Source organism: Podarcis vaucheri, assembly GCF_965113315.1.
Source record: "Podarcis vaucheri genome assembly, chromosome: 10".
In the NCBI taxonomy this organism is placed as follows: Eukaryota; Metazoa; Chordata; class Lepidosauria; order Squamata; family Lacertidae; genus Podarcis; species Podarcis vaucheri.
The window spans coordinates 72705159-72725458 of record NC_138748.1 but is presented as its reverse complement, the minus strand read 5'-3'; the positions used below and the strand labels follow the sequence as shown (position 1 = coordinate 72725458).

Sequence of the window (20300 nt, the reverse complement as noted above, 5' to 3'; positions counted from 1 at the left end):
GTAAATTGGGGATGGTCGATTCTCCCGAGGGGGAGGGGGCCTTTGAGGAGGGGGTGGATGTCAGGGAATTGGAGGCTGCGAAAGAGCTGAGGGGGAAGCAGAGAGGCAAGTACAGAGAGCCCACGCCGGTAATTAGCAGTTTCTCTTCCACGTCAGAGGAGGAAGCTGGGAGGGGGGAGCCAGTGCTGGGAACCAGTCACTCACAGAGCAGAGGAAGCAAGAGGCATGGGCTCAGGAAATGGGCTTGCTGGGGGAGGCTCCGAGAGATGAAGTGTGTCTTTGAACTCTTGTAACTGCTTTGAAGCTTAGCAATAAATCTCTTGTAGAGAGATGGCTGTGTGCCCGGAGCATTATCTCAGCTAGCTTGTCAGCACAACCCCTACATTAGCCATATATAATCCAAACGTAAAAGGTACACACAATACAGTCCTTTTGATGTTGGAAGAATTGACCGCTAATGCCTCGCAGTCTCGCAGCTTCGTATAATCACAGGAAGCTTTATGTCCGATGTGTCGCAGCTCCAACCCCCTCGTTCTTGGAGGTCAAAAACAGAACTTTCCAGGGAGGGGGGAGCCCACTTTTGACACCTGCCAGATTCCATGTCCTCAAAATGCTCGATTTGAGGTTTTCCCGGGGGTCTGCTGCGCTGGAGCAGTTTCCCCTGCCTTTGATATACCGAGGTCTCCTCCGATAAAGAGATCTCCAACTGTGATGGCGAGCAATCAACCAGAGCCCTTCATGAAGCAAAGCTTTCTGCCGGCTGCTTTGAGGCAAATGTGCATCCCAGAAACACACACCGGGATTTGTGGTGTATTGCCATTTTGGTGTATTTTCCAAAGGTTATCACAATGTAGTCTAGAAACTGGTATAGGATGAGATCAATATATGCCCAGCCCTAATCCTCACTCACCACCAGAAATACAGATTCACCCTCTCCCCCTCACTATCAAAAGGTACCTTACATCTAAAATTATACTCATTATTGTGGGATATTCCCTTCATTATTTCATTACTATACAGTTTTACATATAAACACCAGAACAAATACATGACATGCTTTGAAGATGGATTTTCTGCTGAGTTCATTGCTGTGAAGAAGAGTAAACTCTGAAAGGAACACGTTCCTCATGCCATACATTTAAATGGGTTCTCCACTCTGAGAAGAAGAAGAAGAGTTTGGATTTGATATCCCGCTTTATCACTACCCGAAGGAGTCTCAAAGTGGCTAACATTCTCCTTTCCCTTCCTCTGTGAGGTGAGTGCTGCTGAGACAATTCAAAGAAGTGTGACTGGCCCAAGGTCACCCAGCAGCTGCATGTGGAGGAACGGAGACGCAAACACGGTTCCCCAGATTACGAACCACTCTTAATACACTACACCACACTGGCTCTTAGATGTTCCTTAAACACTCCATTATAACTAAAGCACTTTCTGTAATCTTTCCCTTTAAACAGCTTCTCCTCTTTGAGGGTTGATGGGTTTGTAGGGTGTCAACTGTTAAAGTTCTTCCTGTCCATGAGTCTGTAGATGTAGGATTCCACTAGGACTGAACCTCTACCTACTTTCCTGATATTTATATGGTTTGTCTTTTGTGTGAGTTTGTTGACATAAATCAAGGCTTCCACTCTGACTGAAGCTCCTTCCACAGTCCATACATTTAAACAGTTTCTGCCCTGTGTGTCTGCTGATGTGTTCTAAGATTTCCATTTTGACTGAAGTTCTTTCCACACTCCATACATTTAAATCGTTTCTTACTGATGTGAGTCTGTTGATGTACTCTCAGGTTTCCACTATAACTGAAGCTCTTTCCACACTCCATACATTTAAAAGGTTTCTCTCCTGTGTGAGTCCGTTGATGTATTCTAAGGTTTCCAATCCGAATGAAGCTCTTTCCACACTCCATACATTTAAATGGTTTCTCCCCTGTGTGAGTCAGTTGATGTTGTCTAAGGTTTGAATTGAAACTGAAGCTCTTTCCACACTCCATGCATTTAAATGGTTTCTCCCCTGTGTGAGTCAGTTGATGTTGTCTAAGGTTTGAATTGAAACTGAAGCTCTTTCCACACTCCATGCATTTAAATGGTTTCTCTCCTGTGTGAGTCCGTTGATGTTGTCTAAGGCCTGCATCATAACTAAAGCTCTTTCCACACTCCATACATTTAAATGGTTTCTCTCCTGTGTGAGTCCGTTGATGTGATCTAAGGCTTCCACCATAACTAAAGCTTGTTCCACACACTATGCATTTAAATGGTTTCTCCCCTGTGTGAGTCCGTTGATGTGATCTAAGGCCTGCATCATGACTGAAGCTCTTTCCACACTCCATACATGTATATGGTTTTCCCCCTGTATGAGTCCGTTGATGTATTCTAAGCTTTCCAATCTGAATGAAGCTCTTTCCACACTCCAAACATCTAAATGGTTTCTCACCTGTGTGAGTTTGATTGTGTAAAGTTAGATGCACATTTTGACTAAAGCTCTTTCCACACTCTATGCATTTAAATGGTTTCTCCCCTGTGTGAGTCAGTTGATGTTGTCTAAGGTTTGAACTGAAACTGAAGCTCTTTCCACACTCCATACATTTAAATGGTTTCTCTCCTGTGTGAATATGTTGATGTTTTCTAAGGCTTCCACTATCACTAAAGCTCTTTCCACAAGCCATGCATTTAAATGGTTTCTCCCCTGTATGCGTCCGTTGATGTATTCTAAGGGTTCCACTATCACTAAAGCTCTTTCCACACTCCATGCATTTAAACGGTTTCTCCCCTGTATGTGTACGTTGATGTATTCTAAGGTTTCCAATCCAACTGAAGGTCTTTCCACACTCCATACATTCATATGGTTTCTCCCCTGTGTGAGTCAGTTGATGTTGTCTAAGGTTTGAACTGAAACTGAAGCTCTTTCCACACTCCATACATTTAAATGGTTTCTCTCCTGTGTGAATATGTTGATGTTTTCTAAGGCTTCCACTATCACTAAAGCTCTTTCCACAAGCCATGCATTTAAATGGTTTCTCCCCTGTATGCGTCCGTTGATGTATTCTAAGGGTTCCACTATCACTAAAGCTCTTTCCACACTCCATGCATTTAAACGGTTTCTCCCCTGTATGTGTACGTTGATGTATTCTAAGGTTTCCAATCTGACTGAAGGTCTTTCCACACTCCATACATTCATATGGTTTCTCCCCTGTGTGAGTCCGTTGATGTGATCTAAGGCCTGCATCGTAACTGAAGCTCTTCCCACACTCCATACATTCATATGGTTTCTCCCCTGTGTGAGTCCGTTGATGTGATCTAAGGGTTGTATTGGAACTGAAGCTCTTTCCACACTCCACACATTTAAATGGTTTCTCCCCTGTGTGAGTTTGTTGATGTATTCTAAGTGTATCTCTTCGACGGAAACTCTTTCCACACTCCATACATTCATATGGTTTCTCCCCTGTGTGAGTCTTTTGGTGTAATTTAAGGTTTCCATTCTGACTGAAGCTCTTCCCACACTCCCTGCATTTGAATCCTTTCTTACCCATGGGAGTCCGCTGATGTATTCTAAGTTTTTCACTATCAGTGAAACTCTTTCCACCCTTCAAATCTTTAAAAGGTTTCTCTCCTGTGAGTTAGTTGATGTGAGCTATGTGTGCTCATTCAGTGAAGCATATTCCACATTTCGCACATTTCAATGTTATTCCTAATGAAATGAAAGGTTCTCCATCCCCCGGAATTCTGACGTTCTTCTGTAACACCTTCTTCAGAGTGGGCAGAGAGGAAGTCCTTTTTGGATTCCAAGGAAGAGAACAAAGGGAAAAGAACAAATCAATTACCATTAGCCCCTTCTATTATTTCAACATCTCCTACATTCCCCCTCTTCCTACCCATGTTCTCAATTTTTATGAAATAATAATAATAATAATAATAATAATAATAATAATAATAATAATTTATTATGTATACCCTGCCCATCTGGCTGGGCTTCCCCAGCCACTCTGGGCAGCTTCCAGAAAAACATTAAAATACTGTAATACATCAAACATTAAAAGCTTCCCTAAAAAGGGCTGCCTTCAGATGTCTTCTAAATGTCTGGTAGTTGTTTATCTCTTTGACATCTGGTGGGAGGGTGTTCCACAGGGAGGGTGCCACTACCGAGAAGGCCCTCTGCCTGGTTCCCTGTAACTTTGCTTCTCGCAGTGAGGGAACCGCCAGAAGGCCCTCGGTGCTGGACCTCAGTGTCTAGGTAGAACGATGGGGGTGGAAATGCTCTTTCAGATATACTGGACAGAGGCTGTTTAGGGCATTAAAGGTCGGCACCAATACTTTGAATTGTGCTCAGAAACGTACTGGGAGCTAATGTAGGTCTTTCAAGACCGGTGTTATGTGGTCTCGGTGGCCGCTCCCAGTCCCCAGTCTAGCTGCTGCATTGTGGATTAGTTTTAGTTTCTGGGTCACCTTCAAAGGTAGCCCCACGTATAGCGCATTGAGTCCAAGCGAGAGATAACCAGAGCATGCACCACTCTGGCAAGGCAGTCCACAGGCAGATAGGGTCTCAGTCTGTGTACCAGATAGAGCTGGTAGACAGCTGTCCTGGATACAGAATTGACCTGCGCCTCCATGGACAGCTCTGAGTCCTAAATGACTCCCAGGCTGCACACCTGGGCCTTCAGGGGCACAGTTACCCCAATCAGGACCAGGAAATCCTCCACACCTGCCCACCTCCCCCAAAAGCAGTACTTCTATCTTGTCAGGATTCAACCTCAATCTGTTAGCCACCATCCATCCTCCAACCGCCTCCAGACACTCACACAGGACCTTCACTGTGATACGGAAAGGGGGGGGCATGTCTTCTCCACCTTCTTCTTCGCTACAATATATCCATTTATTTCCATCTGCCAAGCCCTTCCTCCGGGCAATGCCAGGTGACAGACTATGCAAACATGGACCACTGTCTTCTCAGGATGTGCTTATCTGCGCATATCTCCAGTTCTCTGCATATTCCCCCCTCCCTTCTCCATCCAGCTCTCTGCATATTCCCCCCTCCCTCCTCCATATGTTAATCTATGTAACCCAACCTCTTAATGTATTCATGATGTAACTGGGATGTATTTTGTACTGTATTCTGGGATATGGAGGGAAATTTCAAAAGTTCATGTCACCCCTTTCTCTCTGTTCAATCTCGCCTTGAACCTGTTGCGCAATAAACTTGGATCTTCTGCAGTTTGCTCCTGCGTCCGGCTGAGCTCATTTTTCTTCCGCAGGGACCCAGGGACTTAGTCCGATGAGCTGGGTGGCAGAGTAACCCCGCACCCAGATTTTTCCATAACAGTTGGCGCCCAACGTGGGGCTTGCGGTTCTCCCGAGCTGCTGACTGGGGGCCCCGAAATCTTCAGCCGGCTCCAGGCCATTTTGCCTGGGAAGATCCTTTTGGACCCCCAGCCATCTTCTGGGTGGTAATCGAAAGCCCTAGGAGTTCAGCCGGGGAGCAAAAGAGGGATCCAGCCGGCTTATTCATCGATCCCGGGATCATCATAGAAGACGCGTGAGTATAAGGAAAAAGGAAAATCCAGTGCACTGGTGGGAAGGGGGTGGAATCTCCTGGCAACTGAATTCTCTGCCCTCCTCTCTATCGCTCCTTCTTGCCTTTCTCTTGGTCCAGTTAGTGAGAGAGACCGTGGACCGCTGCTCAACCTGAAAGGGGGGTTCTGAGCTCTATCTCTTTTCCTTAAAATCTCCAGCCAGCCGCACCAATTGGGAGCCCGAAAGTAAGACGGAGAGACCCGACTTGAAAGATAGCCGACTCTCCGCAATGGGCATCCCAGTTGAAAGCAAGGGGTTGGAGCTCTCTTTCCGAACTTCCCAAGCGTCCTTGCTAGGGGGCAGGAAGTGGTCTTGCTTTCTGTATCAATCCCAGCCGCACCGGTCGGAGCTACGTACCACGTGTATCGTAAGCCCGCTTCCGAAAGCAAGGGGGATTTTCGATTCAAAATTCTATCCAGGGATCACCCGATCTGGCACCGCATGGCGCGGGCGTCCAGTAGGGCCCCTTTTCCTGAGATGTGACGATAGGTAGGAGGTTGCCAGGAGGGATAGCCCATGAGGAATTGGGCAGGACCGGCAGAGTGGAAAGAGACCCCAGGTTATAGGAAATAAGGAAATAAGGAAATAAGGAAATAAGGAAATAGGAAAGGGAACGCAAGGAACCGGATAGCTAGAGCTCTCTAAAACCCACTAAGGAAGTTGCCAGGCAACTAGAAGCCCCTTCTCTTCTTTACTATACGTCCCTGTACTAAGCATACCAAACCCCTAGACATACCAATCCTTACAGACCCCTTTCTTTCCCCCTTTTCTGTCTAGACACGCGTGAATCATAAAGGGGTACCCAGTCAACCAAGCGTTGTGAGCCCTGCCAGTTTGATTAACTGGTGGTGTGTTTAAAGAGGCAAGGAGGCTCATAAAACCATGTGGGACCTTCCTACTAATTTCACTTAATGAAGCCAAAGGTAGTGGCCCAACTTCTTGCAACAACCAACTAAAGGATGAGAATATATATGTTTACATGTTGTCTGTTATGTGTGTTGTCTGTTAATACATATATGAGAATATGTATGTTTACATGATGTCTGTTATGTGTGTTGTCTGTTCCTTCTGTCTCTGGCAGACTGCCTTTCTTAAGTGTGCATAGTTTAAACTGCAAGCTTGCTTCAAAATTTAAATCTAAGGAAACCATGCTGGACCTTAGCAGTCCTAAATAAGACAAAATTTGAGAATGAAGTGTGCAAATGTTTGTTATTTGAGAGGGGCTCCAAAAGAGAGTTTTCCTCCCAAGTGGTAAAACCTAATGTTTCTGCTGCAAAAGCCTAGTTGAGCCAACTGCTCTCAAGCTAAAATGCAGTGTATGTATTTCATTAAGCATATGCCTATGAAAGTATGGTGTTCCTTCTAAGAAAAATATCTGAGTCCAGTTTTAACTTTGATTTGGTTGGACAGAAGAGTTATTGTAAGGCTCCTGATATCAGTCTCTATAAGACTTCCTGGCCTCTTTTCTTAGAAAATGCCCCCCCCCGTTTCATTCTGTCTCTTTCAGGTTTTTTTTCCTTCTTTTCTTCTTCTTACTTCTGTGCCAAGTAAATTTACTCCCGAGTAAGCTTCCTTTAAAGGAAACTGCAAAGGGGGGGGCATTGATTAGGCTTACTATTCCTCTGCAAGTTCAGGAAAAATGTCACTTTTGTATTCCTTTCAAATCAAATCTATGGCTGTTTTAACTATGCTTTATAAGAGATCCTCTCCCTATCTTAGGAAAAATGTTCACTTCAATCTTCCTTTAAAGATAATTTATCTAAGAACTTGCACTCTTTAGTCTAAGGAAGTAAACTCTCACTCAAACTAGCTTCAAGATCTGCTAAAAGGGTTCTGTGTAAAGTTGGGTACTTTTATTTTCCTCTTCCTTAGTACATGATAGGCGCATGGTTTGTGATAGGCGCATGGCTTGTGATCTCTTCCCCAGTTGTGTCTGTGTACATAAGTATGTGTGTGTTTCTGGTAGTACAAATCTTGCTATGAACCCTGTATTTTAGGGTTGGACTAGATGACCCCAGGGTCCCTTTCAACTTTCCCAATTTGTGGCTGATGAGTTGAAATCCAGCCCAGATTTGCTCTTTGTTTTTTAAAAGGTGTGAGGTGAAGCCGTGATGTTTGAAGCAGAATTGGTGATATCAGGCATTTAAGTGATTACAGTGTTTATCGTTTTGTCTATTATTTACAAAAATCAGACTTAAAAGTCTACTCAAAGTTTAAGCACATACAAATGAATAATCAAGTAGAATTAGCCTTGACCAATCCTGTAAATAAAGGGCAGGAAAAAAATTGTCTGCAAATGGTAAGGCTGAAATGACTGAGAATGTTAAAAAATCCTATGAATTCTGACTCTGGCCATTTTTACTCATAAATAAGAGAGCGGTTGATTGTTCCGCGAATGACCAGATAAAATGACCAATAATGATAGCCCTTTCCTGTACATTAAGGAAGCAGTCCCTTTTGCTTGGGCTGAAATTGCTAGCTTTGGTGAATACTTAAATTGCTGAGTTTCTCTTTTTTGTTTTAAAATCTAACCCTATTTTTAAAATCTACCCCTTACCTTTCCCTTCCTTATTCTAATTGAGCCAAAAGATGCAACATTTTCAATAGTATAAAAGGTTTGCTGAGACATGAACTCTGCACATGCACAAAGGCTAGATCAGCTTTAAAAAAGAGAGAGAGAGCGAGAGAAAGGAGGGGGGGAGAGAGAAGGTTTCCAGAGCTTGGACTGCAGGGAAAAACCTTTCCAAATTTCCTTATGTAAAACTTGGAACCACTGAGGGAAATCACCCTTAATGTGACTTGCTCCAGGGGCTACGTAAGACAAAAGGGTTCGCCTCCCCAATGGAATTTGAATTTTATAAGTTGTTTTTTGTTTGTTTGTTTTTGGTGTGTGTGTGTATATGCCTATACATTTTAGGAACAGCATTTCCTGACAGACCTCTCACATGAAATAATTTTGCCTGAGAGCCAGTGTGGTGTAGTGGTTAAGAGCGGTAGTCACATAATCTGGGAAACCGGGTTCGCGTCTCCGCTCCTCCACATGCAGCTGCTGGGTGACCTTGGGCCAGTCACACTTCTGTGAAGTCTCTCAGCCCCACTCACCTCACAGAGTGTTTGTTGTGGGGGAGGAAGGGAAAGGAGAATGTTAGCCGCTTTGAGACTCCTTAAAGGGAGTGAAAGGCGGGATATCAAATCCAAACTCTTCTTCTTCTTTTAACAGAGTGTCCTTTCTTTTCTCCCACAGCACAAATGATAATGAGGGGATGCAAACAGTGATTTAAATACTCTATAAAAAGTAATTGCATTTGTTTTTCTTTTGTCTTTCTTCCCTTAAAGCCAAACAGTCACTTTCTTTCTGTTCAGCAAAACAAGTCTGAATCCCTGCTATATTAGTGACTTCCCCTCTATCTCTTTGTGGCTTTGACATTTTTTTAGGTTACAAATAATCTGTTTTCGTTTATTAAGTTCGTTTTATCAGTTCTTCCATTATATATATGAAATTAATCGAAGCACAACCAAACATTGTTTGTGGAATGGTATTTGTTTACCTTTTTGCCTGAGCATTTCTTAATTCTGTCATTTTGGCTAGTGCAAGGTACTTGTACAACTTTAAATTGCCATTCATTTTTTCTTGGTATTAACTCATTTCCCAGTATTAACATTACAGCTGATGTTGTCACATCAAGCAACACTATTTTATTTTCATTTGGGATGTTAGAATGCCAAAACAGATTACTTCAGGTTACTTATTAATTGTGTGTCTTAGCATTTATTTATTTTTGGTTCCTCATAGCTCATTTTGTGTGTGTGTGTGTTTTACTTTGGGGACATGTTCATCACATGTTGAAAGTCAGTTTCATGAAGTTCTTTTATTGGATAGCACATGGTGAATTTTAAGTTTTCCCCATTGTTTCCCATTTTTTTCAGTCCAGTGGTAATCTGTGTGGTTTTGATAATATCTTTGTACTATTTAATAATAGTTCTTTTCTGAATCTGATGTCTTTGTGTCAAGTCTGTTTTCATCTAACTGGCAATCTAATTATCTAATTTTTTGCTTTCTTTTTATTTTTTAACCTTTCTTGTATTTTTTACAGTTCTCTTTCTCTACATGTGGAGTAATTTTTATTAAGTGAAGGAAAGCAAACAAACTTAACAGATAATAACAGTAATTATATGGAAATGTGATAATGAATAAAATGTTTAATCCACTAAGATTGTTATTATTTGCAGCTTCCCATGGAAACTGGAGAACATCCTTTTTGCCTTTTGCCCCTTCCTTGTCTAACTGTGTTTTAAGTCACCCCAAAACCCTGCCCCTTACAGGATATCACCTATACAGATGTGCAATGATGAAAAGCAGCAACAACCCCTCAACTCAGTTCTTCACCATCACAAGACCTGCAACACCAGAGTTTTCAAAGTGCCCACAGCTATCTCTTTCAAAGGATATAGACTGAGGGGGGAGTGGGGCTGACAAAGGGGGGAGGAGTTGAATTGCAAGGACATTTTCTCACTTTTGAAACTCAAGCCTCTGCTCCAGGATTCAAAAGATACATACGTAAAAGATCACAATTGTGTCAAGATATGCAACTGATATTTAATTAGTTTGTTTTGTATTATGTGTTATTATGTAGGAATGTTGAAATGTGTGATTTCCACAAAGGGGGGGGGGATTTTTTGTGTGTAACTGTTTTTATGTTTAATGTCTTATTCCTTACACCCCAGTGGAGGATTCTCATGCATTTTATACTTTCTAATAGCTCACACTATTGTGTAGTCCAATGTTTAGATAACCACAATTCGTTGTCCCACCTGGCACTATGCCAACCTTCCCTACCCATTTTAAAAAATGTGCTAAAACTTGCTTTACCAAGGAGAAGCTTCTAAGAAACATGAAGGTGGATATGCTTTGGTTTAGCAGGAATGATCCCTTATAGACTTAAATTGACTTATTTGGACAACTGCCCTTGTTAAGAATGGTTTTCTTTTAACAGATTGGTTTGAAGAGTTGAGAACCATGGGGCAAGATAAATTCAAATTGGACTCAGTTTGAATTGGGCAAGTGTATCCAGGCTGCAATTAGCTTTTTGGTCCTTTAAGTGCAAGTGAGCAACTTCCCATGAGTGCAAGACCACAGCCTATAATAAAATCCCATAGCTAAAGGCCAAGGCGAAGACCTCTCCCTCACGAGATGTCCAAACCTGTGCCAGCTATGGTGAATGCTAGGCAACATGGTTAAATGAAAGCCCTGAGGGGATTCAACAGACAGGATGTGTTGCTGTAGCACTATGTCAGTGTGAGACCACAGAAGAGCTAGCTTGACACCTGAGAAACACACAAAAATGGCGAAGGGCAAAACACCAACTGCATTTTTCAGTCAGTAGTGGACCTTCCTGCTAAATGTAAAGTATACACCACTATTGAAAATGTTTCTCCCAGGAACTAGGATGCCACGAGTAATTTAGCAACAAAATACAGGAGGTGTTCTTTTATATAATACCCTATATGCAGCTACCTACACTGCTATACTTGCAAATGACCGTAAGAGGCATGGCTTGCAAGTCCCTTTCAGGTTTGCATAAAGCCACACATCCCATTCACCGAGATTTAGGGTGCGGAGAAAAGATTTGCAAGTTCTTACAGAACTTTAATGCAAATCTATCTCCGAATGGGGGACTGATACGGAACGGGGGGGGCATGTCTTCTTCACCTCCTTCTTCGCTACAATATATCCATTTATTTCCATCTGCCAAGCCCTTCCTCCGGGCAATGCCAGGTGACAGACTATGCAAACATGGACCATTGTCTTCTCAGGATGTGCTTATCTGCGCATATCTCCAGCTCTCTGCATATTCCCCCCTCCCTCCAGCTCTCTGCATATTCCCCCCTCCCTCCTCCATATGTTAATCTGTGTAACCCAACCTCTTAATGTATTCATGATGTAACTGGGATGTATTTTGCACTGTATTCTGGGATATGGAGGGAAATTTCAAAAGTTCATGTCACCCCTTTCCCTCTGTTCAATCTCGCCTTGAACCTGTTGCGCAATAAACTTGGATCTTCTGCAGTTTGCTCCTGCGTCCGGCTGAGCTCATTTTTCTTCCGCAGGGACCCACGGACTTAGTCCGATGAGCTGGGTGGCAGAGTAACCCCGCACCCAGATTTTTCCGTAACAACTGCCTTCACTGGTTCTGATTTGAAAGAGACGTAGAGCTGGGTATCATCCGCATATGGATGAACACCCAGCCCAAACCCCCTGATGATCTCTCCCAGCGACTTCATGTAAATGTTGAAAAGCATGGGAGAGAGGACAGAGCCCTGAGGCACCCCACAAGTGAGGGCCCAGGGGTCTGAACACTCATCCCCCAACACCATTTTCTGGACACGGCCCAGGAGAAAGGAGCGGAACCACTGTATGACAGTGCCCCCAGCTCCCAGCCCCTCTAGACGGTCCAGAAGGATGTTATGCTCAATGGTATCAAAGGCCGCTGACAGATCCAGCAGAACTAGGAAACCTTTGTCCCTAGCCCACCAGAGATCATCAACCAGTGCGACCAAGGCAGTTTCAGTCCCATGATGAGGCCTGAATCCCAACTGGAAGGGATCCAAATGGTCTGCTTCTTCCAGGCGTGCCTGGAGTTGTTCAGCAACTACTTGCTCTATCACCTTGCCCAAGAATGGAAGATTTGAGACTCAGCGATAGTTGGACATCGTGGCCGCATCTAAAAATGGTTTTTTAAGAAGCAGTTTAAGAACTGCCTCTTTCAGCGGGTCTGGAAAGGCTCCCTCATGGAGGGAAGCATTCACCACCCCACCAAGCCCATCGCCCAGCCCTTCCTGGCTAGCTTTTATCAGCCAGGATGGGCAAGGATCAAGGAGACAAGTGGTTGGTTTCACTCGTCCAAGCGGTCTGTCCACATCCTCGGGGGTAACAGGTTGGAACTGATCCCACACAACTTGACTAGACAGGACTCTAGCACTCTCCCGCCCCGGCCCTGATGCCACGGTGGAGTCTACCTGAGCGACTTGAGCGACCTGAGTGAATCTGAGCGACTTTATCTGTAAAAAACTTTGCAAAATCATTGCAGGAGATCATGTGGGCCGCACTGAGCCCTGATGGAGTAGGTGGTTCTGCTAAATTGCGAACCACCTGGAAAAGTCTCCTGCTGCTGTTTTCTGCAGATGCAATAGAGGCGGTGAAGAAAGTAGTTTTCGCCGTCACTCCCACAACTTGGTAGGCTCAACATTCAGCTCTAACCCATGTCTGGTCAGCTTCAGAATGGGTCATCCGCCACCGGTGCTCTAGCCATCTCAACGATTGTTTCATTGCCCTCAGATCCGTGGAAAACCACGGGGCTGTTCGGACTCCATGCAATCAGAGAGGGTGCTTCGGAGCCAGTCAATAGCCCAGGTTAACTCCACATTCCAGCGGGCCACCAGGGAATCATGGGATAAAGCATCCCCTACCACTCTCTGGAAACCATTTGGATCCATTATATGGTGGGAGCAGACCATCCAAATCGGTCCCACCTCCCTGCAGAGGGGAAGGGTCGCAGAGAAGTCCAGTTGCACCAGGAAGTGATCTGACCATGGCACTTCTTTTGTTTTGCTTTTACTTAGTGTCAGATCACCAACATCCGTAGAGGTGAAGACCAGGTTTAAGGCATGTCTGCGGCTATGGGTTGGGCCAGACTTATTCAGGGACAGCCCCATGGAGGCCATGCTTTCCACGAAGTCCTGAGCGGCCCCTTGTAAGGTCGTGTTGGCATGGATGTTAAAATCCCCTAGGACAACCAAACTAGGTGTCTCCAGGAGAACATCCACCATGACCTGAAGCAGCTCGGGCAGGGAATCCTTGGTGAAGCGGGGGGGGGGGGGTTGGTACACCAAAATGAATCCTGTACTGCCCCTATTGCCCAACTTCCAGAACATGCACTCAGAAAACTGGGTCTTCCCAATAGGACGCCTGGTGCAAACTAATGACTTCCTAAAAATCACTGCAACCCCCCCTCCCCGCCCACATGACCTGGGTTGCTGTGTGTAAGAGAAACCTGGTGGAGAAGCAGCGGCAAGGATAGGCCCATCTACTTCATCCAACCAGGTCTCTGTCACACATGCCAGGTCAAGTCCTCCATCCATGATCAAGTCATGGATCACAATGGTTTTATGGATCATTGACCTGGCATTGCACAGCAGCACCTTCAGGTTGTGTGGGTATCCCTTTGCTGATTCCAGTATCCCGTCTGGTCAAGACCAGACCTGGAGGCAGGGATAGTCCTCAAACAATGACTAAGCCCGCTTCCTCGGTAATGACGTGATCTGGTCTTAGCGTAACTCCTCCTCCTGCCCGTGATCACTGAGATTGGTTGTACATCCCCCCCCCGTGGAACCTGCCCCAGCCATTTTGTTTGTTGGGATCCACTCCCAGGCAGCCCTGACCCCTCCCCTTAAAATCAAATTAAAACCTATACAAAAAACAAACTAACAAAACAATAAAACAAACAAAAAAGAGAATGTTACAAACACACCATAATTAAATTAAACAAATTTCCGCACCCAACTAAACACCCACCTCACCCCCTCTTACGCACAGCAAATGAAAAAGCAATGTCATCAAATGATAGTAATGCAGCAGCAACCTTTCATAATCCTCAATCATCGTTAATAAAGCAGCATGATCTTGGAATACAGCCTTTTCAAATCAATTGTTTCCTCACAGGAAACGCAGCTGCTCTCTGTCCATGAACAGGCCCTCTCTTTCTCTGGTCCATCATTCCTTTGGACATTCCCCATCCTCTGCATCATAAAGACACTGAGGTCCAGCTCCGAGGGCCTTCTGGCGGTTCCCTCATTGCGAGAAATGAGGTTACAGGGAACCAGACAGAGGGCCTTCTCGGTGATGGTGCCCGCCCTGTGGAACGCCCTCCCTTCAGATGTGAAGGAAATAAGCAGCTATCCTATCTTTAAAAGACATCTGAAGGCAGCCCTGTTCAGGGAGGTTTTTAATATTTAACGCTGTACTGTTTTAAACATTTGATTGGGAGCTGCCCAGAGTTGCTGGGGAAACTCAGCCAGATGGGCGGGGTATAAATAATAAATTATTATTATATTATTATTATTATTATAATCCTCCATCCAGCCCTGTTTCCACCTCTAGATCTTCATGAGTCACCTTCACAGTCCCAATGGCCTCAAGAGGTCCAAGTGGACCATTTTGGGAGACCCAGGTCTTCGTCTTTTCCAGGGACTGTGGTCTGGGTCAGTCAGAGAACTAGTGACAAGGCTTGGTGCTTGGGGTCAGCTGAATGGGAGCTCAGGGAAGCTCCTGTTCTGGGAGATGGACCTCTGTCTACATGCCTTGCATTGCATGGAGAGAGCAGGAGAAGCAGAAGGAAAGCAGCTGGCAAATGGGAAACACCCCACCCCAATTGTTCCTTATAATAATGATGTGCTGCCTGATCTCGAGCCCCTCTTCTGACACAGGACTATCCTAATCTGGCACTGACAAAGCTGGATATTCAAGGCAAAGGGATAACTGTACTTAATGAAAAGTTCAACCTTGTAACGCTGTCCTAAAGGATCTTCACTCGCTCTCGGTGCATTTCCGAGCACAATTCAAACTGCTTGTGCTGATCTTTAAAGTGTCATGGTTGCATCTTTCAGGCAAGAAAAGTATTGATCTAACATATAGAGATCATTCCTAGTCTATTGGTTCAAGGAGGTCCTAGTAGTTTTGCTCTGTGTAATTCAAAGCTGGTGTTTTCTCTAGCTGGAGCATTTTAGCTGCTAAGGGAGTTTCCTTTCTGCTGAGAGCAGGGGGTGGGATCAGTTGTAATGAGGTTATGCTGAACCTTCCTTGTTTTGGGAACCAGAAGAAACTGGTTTAAACTGGAGTGAGCCAAGCTTGGTACCCAGTCCCAAGGTTACTCTGACACTGAATTGTTTATCAATCACAGTATTGAAAGACGGCTGGTCCCACTTCCTATTCTGCTATTCTCTACTCTGCCTCTGTCTTTCTTACTTGAGTGCTGTTTTGCTATGCTGTGTTAGGGTTTTACTGTAAATTCAGTTTTTGGATTGTTATGATTCTTTGCCTTCAGTACTAAATTTATCTGCTGAATGGATTTTTTGCTGCCTCTGAGTGTTTTTTTCTACTCTGCTAACTATATGTCGGACTTGGAGATCATTATGGAGGAGCAAGATCTGCAACCTAAAGCCCTCAACCGACTTGGCCCTGTAGACCTGAAGGAGCGTCTCCACCCCCATCCTTCACTCTGAACACTGAGGTCCTCCTCTGAGGTCCTCCTGCTGGTCCCCTCTCTGTGATAAGTGAGGGTACAGGGAAGCAGGCAGAGGGCCTTCTCGGTGGTGGCACCCACCCTGTGGAATGCCCTCCCTTCAGAGGTCAAGGAAATGAACAACTACCTGACATTTGGAAGACAGCTGAAGGCAGCCCTGTGTCAGGAGGTTTATAATGTTTGATGTTTTCCTGTCTTTTATATGTACTGGAAGCTGCCCAGAGTGGCTGGGGAAACCCAACCAGATGGGCAGGGTAGAAATACTACAATTATTATTCTTTTGCTCACGAAATGTTATGGGTGGACAAAATCACAGGGTTGCCATAAACTATAATCCCACCCATGAACGCACATTCACATACATTCTGTAAATTTGGGGAGGTCACACACCTCACCTGTGCTAATACTGGCAGTCTTTGGCCTGCACAGGCACACCCGGTGTGTAGAGCCTCCAGCCACAGGCACTGTCTATCATGAAAATGGGTCCTTTGACTGGGAAGATTCATGCAGTCGCTGTCATCGGATGCTGAAGGGTTGTATCTCAGCTTGTCAGTCACATTGCCTTCAAAGAATAAGAGGAACAGAAATGCTTTTGAGGTGCAACTTCTGTACCAATCCTGAGAGCCATTCCATGCACTCTGCACCCCTGTTTCTAATGACAGGTGTACATTATCCTCATCCTCAGTGGAAAAGACAATTAAAGATGGAAGCCTGAGAGAGAGGGAAAGGTTTCTGGATGCTTCCTGGGTGGGATTGCGGAAACCAAGAGCCGCTTCTGAGAAGGCCTCCCCCCTCCCCTCTTCCCTTCTGGATTTCCTCTTCTCTCCAGGGGACCAGAGGTTGGACTGGGCAGAATCGCTGCGTCTGGACAGGGCAGGGGCTTATGGGGTGGGAAGAGGATGGAGGTTGCAGGAAGGAAGGGTGGGGGGACAGGACCCCCACTTTCCAGGGATCCCTCTCTGGTTGCCTTGAAGGGGGGGCATTCCTGGGTGGGAGGGAGAAGCCGAGCCGGCCCCTTCGGAGATTCCTCGTGGGCGCACGATGGAGATGTCTCCCCAAAGACTGGTCTTCCTCTCCCCCCCCCATTGCTGCGTTTCCGTGACCCGGGGGCGCCCCCTCCCTTCTCTTCCCACTTCCATGACCCCCTCTCTTTCCCTGAGTCTCCCCTGCACCCAGACGCCCCCTTGGCCCGGCTCACCCCTCGCCATGCGCGACCCATCTCTCCGTCCCTATTGCGCCCCCCAAGATGAGCCGGGGAGGGACAGGGGGGGTCTCTATCCAGGCGCCACCCGCACCCCTTAACCCTTTCCTGGCCCGCTTCTCCGCGCCCCAGGGAGTCCTCGTGGGTGGGCGCCCCATTTCCGCCCCTTCGCAGCACGCGTGCCGGGATCCAGGCCCCACGGAAGGCGCTTTGGGGAGCTGGAGGGGGTCTCTGGGTCCTTTTCTCCTCCCTCCCTCCGACCCCTTTACCTCTTTGTCCTCGCTCCCGATCCTCCTTTCCTTTCGTGCAACGTCCACGTGGGTGGGTGGGGATTTACCTGCCGCCCCTCCTCCCCTTTGAGAACGCGCGCCCCCCTAGAGCTACGGCGCAGAGCAGCAATCCGGCGCAGAAGAGCCACTTCCGGGAGAAGCAGGCAGTTTGGGAGGGGGATCACACACCCCCATTCCAGGAACAGAAGAGCCGGATTGGAGGAGGAGGAGCAATGTATTGGGGGTGGGATTTGGGATGGTGGGGGCAGGTTGAGAGGAGGATGTGCAGGGAGGGGAGGGAACGTTTGAGTGGGGTGGGGAGGAGAGGAAGGTTTTCCTCCCTTCCTTGTGGATTGGAGAGCGGGGGAGGGGCTGATCCTGGAGATCCAGCTGCAAAGTGGGTCCCGTCCCGCCTACAAGGTTTACATTGCAAAATGCTCCCCTCCCCCACCCCATGGGCTTAGATCCATCCGTGTTTTAGGTATTGGTGCTGTTCAAACCAGGAATGGGGGGCAGTTAAACGACTCCCCCCAAATCCAAGCCCCCCACCCCAGCCTCTGACTCAGGCCAGGACAATGACCGTGGACACAGGCACCGTCCCTGCACAACAGCCAAGAGGCTCAGAAAAGCAGCCGATACAATTGTAGCAAGAAGCGGATACCACGTGTTAACGGAGAAATCTGCGGACGTTACGGACGTGTTGGTACGCTTGGGGGATTATGGCTGCCTTGTGTCACGTCTCCCCCCTTTGATAGTCCTTCCCTCATGGTGTAAGATAAAAGTGGAACGGTGCAGATCTGATGTACGGCTAATTTTCTATGAATTTATAACAGAAGCATTATGTGTATGTTGTGTTTGTACAAACTGAATGATTGGGGGGGGGGGGTTTCCTGCAACACATGATTCCCAATCCCAAAGAAGGGCAGTGCCAAAGAATGCTCCAACTACTGCAGAACTGCACTCATTTCACACGCTAGCAAAGTTATGCTTAAAATGCTACAAGGCAGGCTTAAGCAGTATGTGGACCGAGAACTCCCAGAAGTGCAAGCTGGATTTCGAAGGGGCAAAGGAACCAGAGACCAAATTGCAAACATGCGCTGGATTATGGAGAAAGCTAGAGAGTTCCAGAAAGACATCTACTTCTGCTTCATTGACTAAGCAAAAGCCTTTGACTGTGTCGACCACAGCAAACTATATCAAGTTCTTAAAGAAATGGGAGTGCCTGATCACCTCATCTGTCTCCTGAGAAATCTCTTTGTGGGACAAGAAGCTACAGTTAGAACTGGATATGGAATAACTGATTGGTTCAAAATTGGGAAAGGAGTTTGACAAGGCTGTATATTGTCTCCCTGCTTATTTAACGTAGATGCAGAATTCATCATGCGAAAGGCTGGACTGGATGAATCCTGTAATAAACAAATTAAAGTCTTATATATAAAATAAATGTTCATAAACGTACCAACCAAGCACATACATTGATATGTGGACCACATGTCTGGAGAAGCACAGGAAGACCGACCTGAAATCATTTTGACTCCCAAACTGACCAAATGTTTTCTCTGCAAGGAGGGAGCGGGTGAGGGAACCTTCCCATTGTCTCTGGAATCGGGAATTCACCATCTCAAAGGAATGGCCAGACTACCAGGAAAGGGAATCAGATAAGGCATTATCAGAGAACCTGGCAGACAGGAAAAACAATAACATTCACATTTCTGTTGCAGACCACCTTTTCTGTGATGCAGGTATGATGTTTGTGGGGGGTGGTCTGGGGTTACACCCCTCTGTGATGTATGGAGGGATGGTCTGGAGCTCCAGGGCAGGGAATTTAAAATGTCTATATAAGGGCTGGCACGCCTTGGTTGGGGGTCCTCCTCAGGGGAGCACCCTGTTGCAACAGATCAATAAAGATCAGGCTTACTAGCTGCTTTGCTTCTCAATAATCTCTGGTTGCCTCTGCTCTTTTCTCCTACCGATGGAGAACCTACAAGGGACTCTATAAAGGGCTCTTGTGTCCCCCATAAGGGAAGAAGGGCAGCTTTATTTACAACAGATGGCACCCCAGATGGGACCTTCGGTTGCCCGGATTCTGGGGGCAAGGAAGGACTGGTGATCCAGTGCGCACCAGGCCATTTGCCAGGAGGAGCCACCAGTTCTCTAGTGACCCCAGGGTCTGGAAAAAAGTGGAGTTCCAGGGGGGCCAACCAGAGGAAGCAATGCTTGATCAGGCCGGCCTCATATTTATTTATTTTTTTAAATAATCTTTATTGATTTAAATTACAAACATATACAAATAATTTGCAATCTCATACTGCAAAAAGAAGATTAAAGAAAAAACAATGAAGAAAAAAGGAAAGAAGAAAATATTCGTTAATATTGTTCCGGTCTACTCCACAAACAGTATTTGTTGTGTTTACAAGTATCACTCAAGTTCTGCTAATATGGTGTGGTTGGTACTATATGATCTTATATAATCCTTAAATATTCTCCATTCTCCAAAAATTTCCCGGTTCAGTACTCCTCTAACTCTTCCCGTCAGTTTTGCTAGTTGTAAATATTCTAACATGCGTATCTGACAATCTGTAATTGTCAGTATTATTTTCCATTTCATCACCACAAGAATTCTGGCTGCTGTGGTGACATACATGAACAGTGGTCTTATTTCTTTTTTAATTTCTAATGGTAATATGCCTAAAAGAAAGATCTCTGGTTTTTGTAATAAGTGAGTCTGAATAATTTCTTGAACTCAAGAGTTATCCCATAATTGCCTAATGATTGCACAAGTCCACCACATGTATGACCCCACATCTATTTTACATCTCCAGCAAGCTGGTGACCCTCCGTTATACATTTTCACTAGTTTCAAGGGGGTACGACGCCATCTATAGAACATCTTCATGATGTTCTCCCTAAGGTTATAGCATGCTGTGAATTTAATACCTTCCGCAGTCTCTCCCACTTATCCACATATATA

The 20300-nt window shown here is 45.7% G+C and overlaps 2 protein-coding genes across 3 annotated transcripts in view; both read right to left on the bottom strand.

Moving 5' to 3' along the window:
* LOC309541320 (uncharacterized protein) overlaps window positions 1–16356 on the bottom strand; it is a 77549-nt gene extending 61193 nt beyond the window's left edge. The window contains exon 1 of the mRNA XM_082239072.1: window positions 16250–16356. The gene's annotated coding sequence lies outside the window, so the exon portion shown is untranslated. The remainder of the gene's footprint in view (window positions 1–16249) is intronic.
* Window positions 1–20300, bottom strand: part of LOC309541280 (uncharacterized protein) — a 123030-nt gene that overhangs the window by 31839 nt on the left and 70891 nt on the right. Inside the window, exon 1 of one of the 2 annotated variants that reach the window (XM_082238945.1) lies at window positions 17330–17348. The exons of the other annotated variant lie outside the window; for it this stretch is intronic. The gene's annotated coding sequence lies outside the window, so the exon portion shown is untranslated. Of the gene's footprint in view, window positions 1–17329; window positions 17349–20300 lie in introns of those variants that run through there. 2 annotated transcript variants of the gene reach the window in all.